We start from the raw sequence: 9,511 nt of genomic DNA, 5'->3' as shown, positions 1-9,511 counted from the left end.
TGATCCACCCGTCTCGGCCTCCCAAAGTGCTGGGATTACAGGCGTGAACCACCGCGCCCGGCCTGCTATCTTAATATTAAATTTTCCATCTATAAACATGGGATGTCTTTCCATTTATTTAGGTCTTCTTTAGTTTCTTTCAACAATGTTATATAGTTTTGCAGTGTAAAAAGCCTCAGACTTCTTTGGTTAAATGTATTCCTATTTCATTCTTTTTTGAAATATTTTTTTAAATTTATTTGCTTGTTTATTTATTTTCATTTAGAGACAGGATCTGTCTGACACCCAGGCTGGAGTACAGTGACCAGATCATAGCTCACTGCAGCCTCAAACTCCTGAGTTCAAGTGGTCCTCCCACCTCAACCTCCTGAGTAACTAGGACTGCAGGCATGGCCACTACACCTGGCTGATTTTTTTAAATTTTTGGTAGAGATGGATTCTTGCCATATTGCCCAGGTGGTCTCAAACTCCTGGGCTCAAGTGATCCTCCTTCCTCATCCTCCCATAGTGCTGGGATTACTGGCATGAGCCACCATGCCTGGCCTTGTTTTTTATTCTTTTTGATGCTCTTGTAAATGGATTTTTCTTAATTTCATTCTAAATTTTCTTCTTGTCAACATATAGAAGAACTACAGCTGGTTTTTGCATATTGATCTTGTATCCTGCAACCATACTAAACTTGTTGAGTCATTCAAGTAATTTTTAGTAGCTTCTTCCTAATCTTCTATGTACAAGATTGTGACAACTGTCAAACAGAGACAGTTTTATTTCTTCCTTTCCGATCTGGATACCTCTTCTTTTCTCTTGCCTACTTGTTCTGCCTAGAATTTTCCAGAACAATGTTGAACAGCAGTGGCAGTAGTAGACATCCTTTTCTCATTTCTGATTTTAAGGGGAAAGCTTTCAGTCTTTCACGATTAAGTGTGATGTTAGCTCTGGGTTTTTCATAGATGCCCTTTATCTGGTTGAAGAAGTTCCCTTCTGTTCCTAGGATATTGAGTGTTTTTATTGTGAAGCATATGATTTGTTCTTCTCCCCCAACATCGTGAGTTTTATCCACATGTCACTGTGGTTTGTAATGTCTACTTTCACTAAAGATGTTGTAAGGCAGATACAGGAGAAGGTTAAATCACCTATCACCCCTCTTCTCCAATTACATCTTCTTTATCTCTCTCAAGCTACCTAGGATATGCCCCTGCCACAACTACCCCTTCCACCCCTGCCCCAGGCAAACTCTCTCCTCTTTCATCCACTTGCTCACCAGAGGGCTTTTAGCAAAACAGAAACCCTCTTCCTTTTTCATCCATCTGGAGATAAATAAAGGAGAGTGGGAGTTCCAAAGAAGAATCCCTTCACTCTGCTTGGTGGGGAGAAGGTAGAACAGCAAATCTTCCTGAAGGAGGGTGTGTTTGAGCTTAGATTAGAAGCTGGGTAGGATGCTGCCAGGGAAGGAAGAAATAGCTTTGAGCAAAGACATCTCGGGTTGTGCCCTGATGAAAGGGAATTTAGCCCCCAACAAGGTCCGGGCAGTTTAGCCTCAACGGTTCTTACAAGGATCTTCTATTCATATGATAGTTACACTGAGTGGATCTCAGTAGACTTGATATGATATGATTTGTTTTTCTTTTTTGAGACAGGGTCTTGCTCTGTCAACCCAGGCTGGGGTACAGTGGCGGGATCATGGCTCACTGCAGCCTCAACTTCAAGCAATCCCCCTGCCTCAGTTTCCCGAGTAGCTGGGACCACAGGCTCAGGCTACCATAATTTTTTAATTTTTTACAGAGATAGGGATTTGCCATTTTGCCCAGGCTGGTCTTGAACTCCTGGGCTCAACTGATCCTCCCACCTTAGCCTCACACAGTGCTGGGATTACAGGTGCGTGCCACCATGCCCGGCTATTTTTATACAGATGAGGTCTCCCTATGTTGCCTAGGCTTGTCTCGAACTCCTGGGCTCAGGCAATCCTCCTGCCTCAGCCTCCCAAAATGCTGGGATTATAGGCATGAGTCACTGTGCCTGGCCTTGATTTCTGACTTCTAGAGTTGCCTTGTCCAATATGGTAGGCATTAGCCACGTGTGGCCATTCAAGTGTAAATTAAGTAAAATTAAATAGCATTAAACATTTACTTCCTATTTGCACTAGATACATCTCAAGAGACCAATAGCCACATGTAGTTAGTGGTTGCCATATTGGATAGCACAGCTATAGAACATTTCTGTTATCACAGAAAGATCTATTGGACAAAATATTCTAGTATTGGAAGGAAGAAAACTGTAATGAAGATGACTGAGGGGTTTGAGCCAGACAGGTAGGCCCCAGGCATAGGGTGAAGATGGCCTGGCATGGGGGTTAATAGGCTGGGTTCGGCCGGGCGTGGTGGCTCAAGCCTGTAATCCCAGCACTTTGGGAGGCTGAGACGGGCGGATCACGAGGTCAGGAGATCGAGACCATCCTGGCTAACACGGTGAAATCCCATCTCTACTAAAAAGTACAAAAAACTAGCTGGGCGAGGTGGCGGGCGCCTGTAGTCCCAGCTACTCGGGAGGCTGAGGCAGGAGAATGGCGTAAACCCAGGAGGCGGAGCTTGCAGTGAGCTGAGATCCGGCCACTGCACTCCAGCCTGGGCGACAGAGCGAGACTCCGTCTCAAAAAAAAAAAAAGAAAAGGCTGGGTCCCAGGTCTGGCTCTGCCACCCCTGTTTCTGTCACTTTTGGAAAAATCACTTCCCTTTTCTGGTTTTCCCATTGTTGAGAAAATGAAATTGTTGGGCGATGTCATCCCAGGAGCCCAGGCAATGATTGATAGATTCTATGGTTGTTTAACCAGAAAGGGATGTATTCAGCTGTTTCTTCCAGATGTAGAGAAAAGAGCCTTGGACTCAGGAAGAAAGCAGCTGGTTCTGGTGCTACCCAGCTGAGTCATCACGGGAAAGTCACTTCACCTCTCTGAACCCCATTTCCACATCTGTGAAACTGGGTAAGAGGGTTTTGGGAGGATGAATTGAGAGGAGTTAAAGGAAAGCACTCCGAGAAAAGAGGAGGGATAACAGGATGTGACCAGGTCAGATCAAATGGGAAAGTTAGTATAAACAAAGCTAAATGGGTTTATTTGCTAAAAGGATTTCTCAGAACCCTTAATATGCTAATGTGCACTGTGAATCTCTAAGTATTTCCTAAATTAATATGACCACAGAATTCCTTTTAAAATAAAATTATTATTGCCGGGTGTGGTGGCTCATGCCTATAATCCCAGCACTTTGGGAGGCTGAGGCGGGCGGATCACTTGAGGTCAGCCTGGCCAACATGGTGAAACCCTGTCTCTACTAAAAATACAAAAATTAGCTGGGCGTGGTGGTAGGCGCCTGTAATCCCAACTACTCAGGAGGCTGAGGCAGAAGAATCGTTTGAACCCAGAAGGTGGAGGTTGCAGTGAGCCAAGAACATGCCACTGGATTCCAGTCTAAGCAACAGAGTGAGACTCCGTCTCAAAAATAATAATAATAATTCTTGCAAGGAATGCTCATGGGCATTCGTTACTGTTACAGGGAACCCACTTGGGAATTACCCTTGGACAGGGATAGAGCACTTTCCTTGGCTACAGCTTGGACTGATGGCTGTCACCCAGCATTGCCCCTGAAAAACGTCTGGTCTTAGGAAGAATTGGAAAGATCTGGGTTAGATGACATCATAGAGATGGCTTAGAGTGCAGGCAGCCTCCAGAGGAAAGTAGGAGGGAAAAGTGAAAATCTGGAGAAGGTGAGGGTGGCAGTGAGAACTTATTATTTACTGAACGCAGGTGCCGACTATAGGGCAGGCAACAACCTTGACATTTTTTTTGAGACGGAGTCTCACTCTGTCATCCAGGCTGGAGTGCAGTCGTGCAATCTAAGCTCACTGCAACCTCTGCCTCCTGGGTTCAAGCAATTCTCCTGCCTCAGCTTCCAGAGTAACTGGGACTACAGGCATGTGCCACCATGTCCGGCTAATTTTTTTGTATTTTTAGTAGAGATGGAGTTTCACTGTGTTAGCCAGGATGGTCTCGATCTCCTGACCTCATGATCTGCCCACCTCGGCCTCCCAAAGTGCTGGGATTACAGGCATGAGCCACCGTGCCCGGCTGACCTTGACATTTTTATAGGCATCATCTCCCATCCTCAGGACAACTCTGAGAAGCAGCTGGTGTCATACCCGTTTCCCAGATAAGAAAACTGAAGCTCAAGGGGTTAAGCAATGTATGAGCGTTTAACACGCAGTAAATGGTACAGCTGGGATTTGAACCCAGGGCTGCCTGGGTCCGTAAGCCTATACTCTAATCCCTCTGCCTCAAGGAGCCTAAAATGTCATGACCCTGGAACTTTCAGCCTGTAGGGGATGAGAAGGCAAAGCGCCTGTGGTTTGTAAATCTAGTATTATCATCTGGCTTTTTCCTGATATCTGAGTGAGCTCTTTTCAATGGAATGAGCTTAATCCGTTATCCTCCCCCAGTCTTCCCAGTTTCCCATCAAACAAAGATGATTCAAGAGGCCCCAAATGCAGAGCTAAAATCAGCCTTTCATCCTTGCCACCTCCCACCTCTCACTCCTCTGGGAGTCGCTAGGATTTAGGAGGCCAGTATTGAACCTGAGATTCAAGAACTGTTTCTGAGTGGCTTACACCCATGTCCTGAGCGCTCTGAGTGAAGGCAGAGGTGCTGGTTAGTAAGGTGGGGGGTAGAGATACCGAGCTCCCAGGCAGGGATGAGGGGCCCAGCATGGAGCAGTGACTTCAGAGAGTGTTGTGTGTCTTCACGGATTGTGCAATCTCCATCTGGAAATTAATCAATTGCAATCAAAAGCAGTGGTACCAATTTATAATTTTTTAGAATCTAACTTCTTAAGGGTATTGAACCTTTACCTCTAAGGCAATCAGGTCCAGATGGCAAAGGGAAACCCTCTTGTCACCGGCACTTGGGCACTTAAGAACAGCATGGCAGGTTGCGGCCTTGCAAGGAAAGAAGAGAGGAAACACTGTAAATACTGTGTACCCTGACGGTTTTGGCTGCGCTTGAAAAGAGGCGTCGGCCGGGCGCGGTGGCTCACGCCTGTAATCCCAGCGCTTTGGGAGGCCGAGGCGGGCGGATCACAAGGTCAGGAGATCGAGACCACGGTGAAACCCCGTCTCTACTAAAAATACAAAAAATTAGCCGGGCGCGGTTGTGGGCGCCTGTAGTCCCAGCTACTCGGGAGGCTGAGGCAGGAGAATGGCGTGAACCCGGGAGGCGGAGCTTGCAGTGAGCCGAGATCGCGCCACTGCACTCCAGCCTGGGCGACAGAGCGAGACTCCGTCTCAAAAAAAAAAAAAAAAAAAAAAAAAAAAAAAAAAAGGGGCGTCTTCATTTGCAGTTCATTAGATTAACTCAGCTGCAATTACGAATGGAACCCCTTGCTCCAGCAACAGCGAACGTTTGTTGAACATGTGTTGTAATCTTGCCTTTAAATACAACCGCATGTATGACATATTTTGTTTTCTCTTGGCCATTGGACTGGAAAACTATTAATACAACATCTGCTTTGCTTTCTGATTGAATCAGGGGCAAAGAGCAGGTCTCGGTAGTGTCCTTCAGATTATGCCTGGGATATCGAGTTACAGCTGCTAACCACTTTCCCACTGCTTAAGAATCCGACCCTGAACATGACTTTTCTATTGGAAACGCCGGTCTCACTCACTGGAGGACCAAATTACCTCCTGCTCCTCCCTCCAGCATGTGAAGTCCACCCTCGCACCTCCCATGCCTCAACAACTCACTATTGTAAACTCTTGTTAGTTTTTAAAATAGTACTCAACCCCGTTTGAAATTATTTTATTTTTCGCTTAGTTGTTTGTCTGTCTCCACCGTGAAAATATTCCCTCCACAAGGGCAGGACCCATGTCTATTCCCCATGCCCTCCCCTCCTCTCCCCTAGGGCCAAGAACGCTTAGTAGGCAACTGAATAAATATTTGTTAAATAAATCATGGTATTTCCCAATTGCGTGGAGAATGAAGTAAGAGTGAAGCATTTGGTGAGAAAGTGACAATCTTCTTGCAATCATTTCAGTCCTGATAATAGCAAAAGTCTCAGTGCTGGGCGAGGTGGCTCACACCTGTAATCCCAGCACTTTGGGGAGGCTGGGACGGAAGGATCACTTGAGGCCAGGAGTTTGAAACCAACCCGGGCAACATAGTGAGACCTTGTCTCTACAAATTAAAAATAATAATAATAATAAGCTGGGCATGGTGGCACACGCCTACAGTCCCAGCTACCTGGGAGGCTGAGGCAGGAGAATTGCTTGAACCCGGGAGGTGGAGGCTACAGTGAGCCGTGATTGCACCACTGCGCTCCAACATGGGCAACATGGTGAGACTCTGTCTCAAAAAGAAAAAAAAAAAAAGCCAGGCACAGTGGCTCACGCCTGTAATCCCAACACTTTGGGAGGCCAAGGCAGGTGGATCACCTGAGGTTAGGAGTTCGAGACCAGCCTGGCCAACATGGTGAAACCCTGTCTCTACTAAAATAGAAAAAAAAAAAAATTAGCTGGGCTTGGTGGTGGGCGCCTGTAATCCCAGCTACTCAGGAGGCTGAGGCAGGAGAATTGCTTGAACCTGGAAGGCGGAGGTTGCAGTGAGCCGAGATCGTGCCACTGCACTCCAGCCTGGGTGACAGGGCAAGACTCCATCTCAAAAAAAATACAAAATAAAGTCTCAGTTCAGTGTCTAACATCTCTTTTCCTTGCTATTCTCATCCCCCAACACCTCCACACTCCCCACACCCTGCCTCCTTTTTTGTTTAAATAGAAAGTACATCTTGGGGCTCAGAGTGAAGGACAGTTATGGAGGCTAGCTAGGATTTAATACTATTGTTTGGTTTTCGGAGTGTTTAATCCCTTTCAAATAACATTTGAAGCTCCACAGGTCTGGTAGTAATATAAAGTTTCCCTTGGAAAGAAATTCAAGTGTATTGCTTTAAAGGGAAACAGTCACAATGCAAGTGAAATGAAACAAAAGGCTTGGAGGTGGTTTTTGCATGGCTAAAGTTTGGAAACGAATGCACACATGCATGCACATTCGTCCATGTGACTGTCCACTTAGAGGTCTGTTTGACCAGTGCCTTGTGAAAGGCAATTCAGCAAACAGAACTTTATTTTCCTCTCTTCCCCAAATAACTCAGGCCTGTGCTGCTAAGTCCTACCTCCTCATCTCTTCCCCTTCCTCCTCTCCCTGCATCCACCTTTAGGAGTTATCATTACTCAGAAAGGGACCAAGAAATATAAGGGACCTGGGACTACATGAGACCGGATGTGGAAAGCCCCTCAAGACACTAGCAGGAAATACCTGCAACCGTATTCCTAGCCAAATCCTGAAACTGCAGACAAATCGTGCACTTTTCTGGAAGGAAGTCTCGCTGTCATTCGTCAAGTTCTGAAAGGGTCCTGAGAAGCGTTCGAGACCACTGGGCTGGAGGTGGCACCAGGAATGGATCGTTGGCCTGGAGTTCTGACCCTTGGTTTTCTGCCGCACACAGCTGGTCCGTTAATAATGCAGTGAGTTAATAATTAAAATGAGATTGTGTGATCCTTAAAGATGCAGGCTCACTCCCTCCCATCTTCACTTGACGAAGGCTGTTGCCACCAAAATCAGTGGGCTCTCCCAGAAGGTTCTGTACTTACCTGTGCTTACAGGTAAACACAGAGAACGTCTGTTTTCCTCTCCGGGTCTTCTCCATTTATGCATCCAGAGACTACAGCTGGCTGGTTCATCTTTTGCCTTCCCAATCCTTCATGTTTAATTGCCTCTACTTCTGCCTCTACCCTATCTAACTTCTCCAGAATATTTCTTGTCAGTACCCCAGGATCAAGATGGGTGGACCCACTCCTCTGTTTGTAAGCTGGGAGGCAGGAAGTTTGGCTTGGCTGTGTGACTGTAAGCAAGTTACTTCACTTCTCTGACTCATAGGAATGCTGTTAAATTTAGATCAAATGAAGGAACAGATGTGGGAGCTCTGCAGAAAGTTAGAAGAGTCATCTCGGATGTGAAAGCTCTATTTAGGGAGCAGCAGTCAAGTCACCATCTGACCAATAACTCCTAGAAGATCCTGGAATAAGGCTCCTCCCAGTCACAGAAAAAAAAAAAAAAAATGACATGGAACTTGCAACTTTTGCAGTGGTTTTAAACATGATTTTTTTTTTTAGGTGGGTCCCACTCAATTCTCCAAGGCATAGTAGATAACCCTCCATCAGTAACTATCTATGATGGATATCTGTGGTCCTGTCATACTTCCCTTAAAGGACTCTGACCTAGGCCAGGCGCCGTGGCTTACACCTGTAATCCCAACACTTTGGGAGGCTGAGGTGGGTGGATCACCTGAGGTCAGGAGTTCGAGACCAGCCTGACCAACATGGAGAAACCCTGTCTCTACTAAAAATACAAAAATTAGCCAAGCCTGGCGGCGCATGCCCATAATCCCAGGTCGTCAGGAGGCTGAGGCAGGAGAATTGCTTGAACCCAGGAGGTAGAAGTTGCAGTGAGCTGAGATCTCACCACTGCACTCCAGCCTGGGCAACAAGAGTGAAACTCTGCCTCAAAACAAACAAACAAAAAGACTCTCTGACCTATTCCCAGCCATGTGGTGGTTGGGATGGTATTGATTGGCTCCAGATGTGAACATGTGATTCAGAATTGGCCAATTAGATCATTACATTCCCTTGATCATAAGCAATTGGTTTAACTCTGAGTATGTCATTTAGTTTGGGCTAGTGAGATGCAAGAAGACTTTTACAAGCATTTCTGAGATGTAATCATATTCCTTTCAAATAGAACCTAGCTTGATAGTGGGCCCAAATTGCTGCAGTCTTCTTAACAGCAGAAAGAATTGGAGAATGGCCTGCAGCAAAAACTGGAACAAGAGATGGATGGAGACAGAGTTGTGATTTTATTCCTTGAGCCCTGGAATCCAGTTGTGTCTGAATTGTTGAGCTTTTTGATTATATGAAATGTAAATTGTGTTTGTTTGTGTGAAACCTCTAAGGCATGAGTTTTGTGTCCCTTGCAACCATAAGAGAATTGACTACAGTACCTATATATGTGTGTGTGTGTGTGTGTGTGTGTGTGTGTATATATATATATATATATATTTTTTTTTTTTTTTTTTTTTTGAGACAGGGTCTCTGTCTTTCTCCCAAGCTAGAGTGCCCTGAGTGATCACAGCTCACCGCAACCTCTTCAAACTCCCGGGCTCAAGCGATCCTCCTTTCTCAGCCTCCTAAATAGCTGGGACAACAGGCATGTGCCACCATGTCTGGCTAATTTTTTAAAAACTTTTTTGTAGAAATGGGTTCTTGCTGTGTTGCCCAGGTTGGTCTTGAACTCCAGGCTCCAAGGAGTCCTCCTGCCTCGACCTCCTAAAGTGCTGGGATTACAGGCATGAGTCACTGCACTTGGCCTCACTTTGAGAACTTTATGAAAGCTTCCTTTCCAAGAAAAACACACTCTTGTATT

The 9,511-nt window shown here is 45.8% G+C and overlaps 1 long non-coding RNA gene across 1 annotated transcript; it reads right to left on the bottom strand.

Moving 5' to 3' along the window:
- Nucleotides 1–570: 570 nt before the first annotated feature.
- LOC126944561 (uncharacterized) lies at nt 571–7,831 on the bottom strand. Its single transcript, XR_007722111.1, has 3 exons — nt 7,684–7,831; nt 4,894–4,980; nt 571–1,091 (listed from the first exon to the last, which is right to left on the bottom strand). It is a non-coding gene; the product is annotated as an uncharacterized LOC126944561 (long non-coding RNA).
- Nucleotides 7,832–9,511: the final 1,680 nt, after the last annotated feature.

The sequence above is a fragment of the Macaca thibetana genome, chromosome 20, assembly GCF_024542745.1.
Source record: "Macaca thibetana thibetana isolate TM-01 chromosome 20, ASM2454274v1, whole genome shotgun sequence".
In the NCBI taxonomy this organism is placed as follows: Eukaryota; Metazoa; Chordata; class Mammalia; order Primates; family Cercopithecidae; genus Macaca; species Macaca thibetana.
This window is presented reverse-complemented; position numbering and strand designations above follow the sequence as displayed.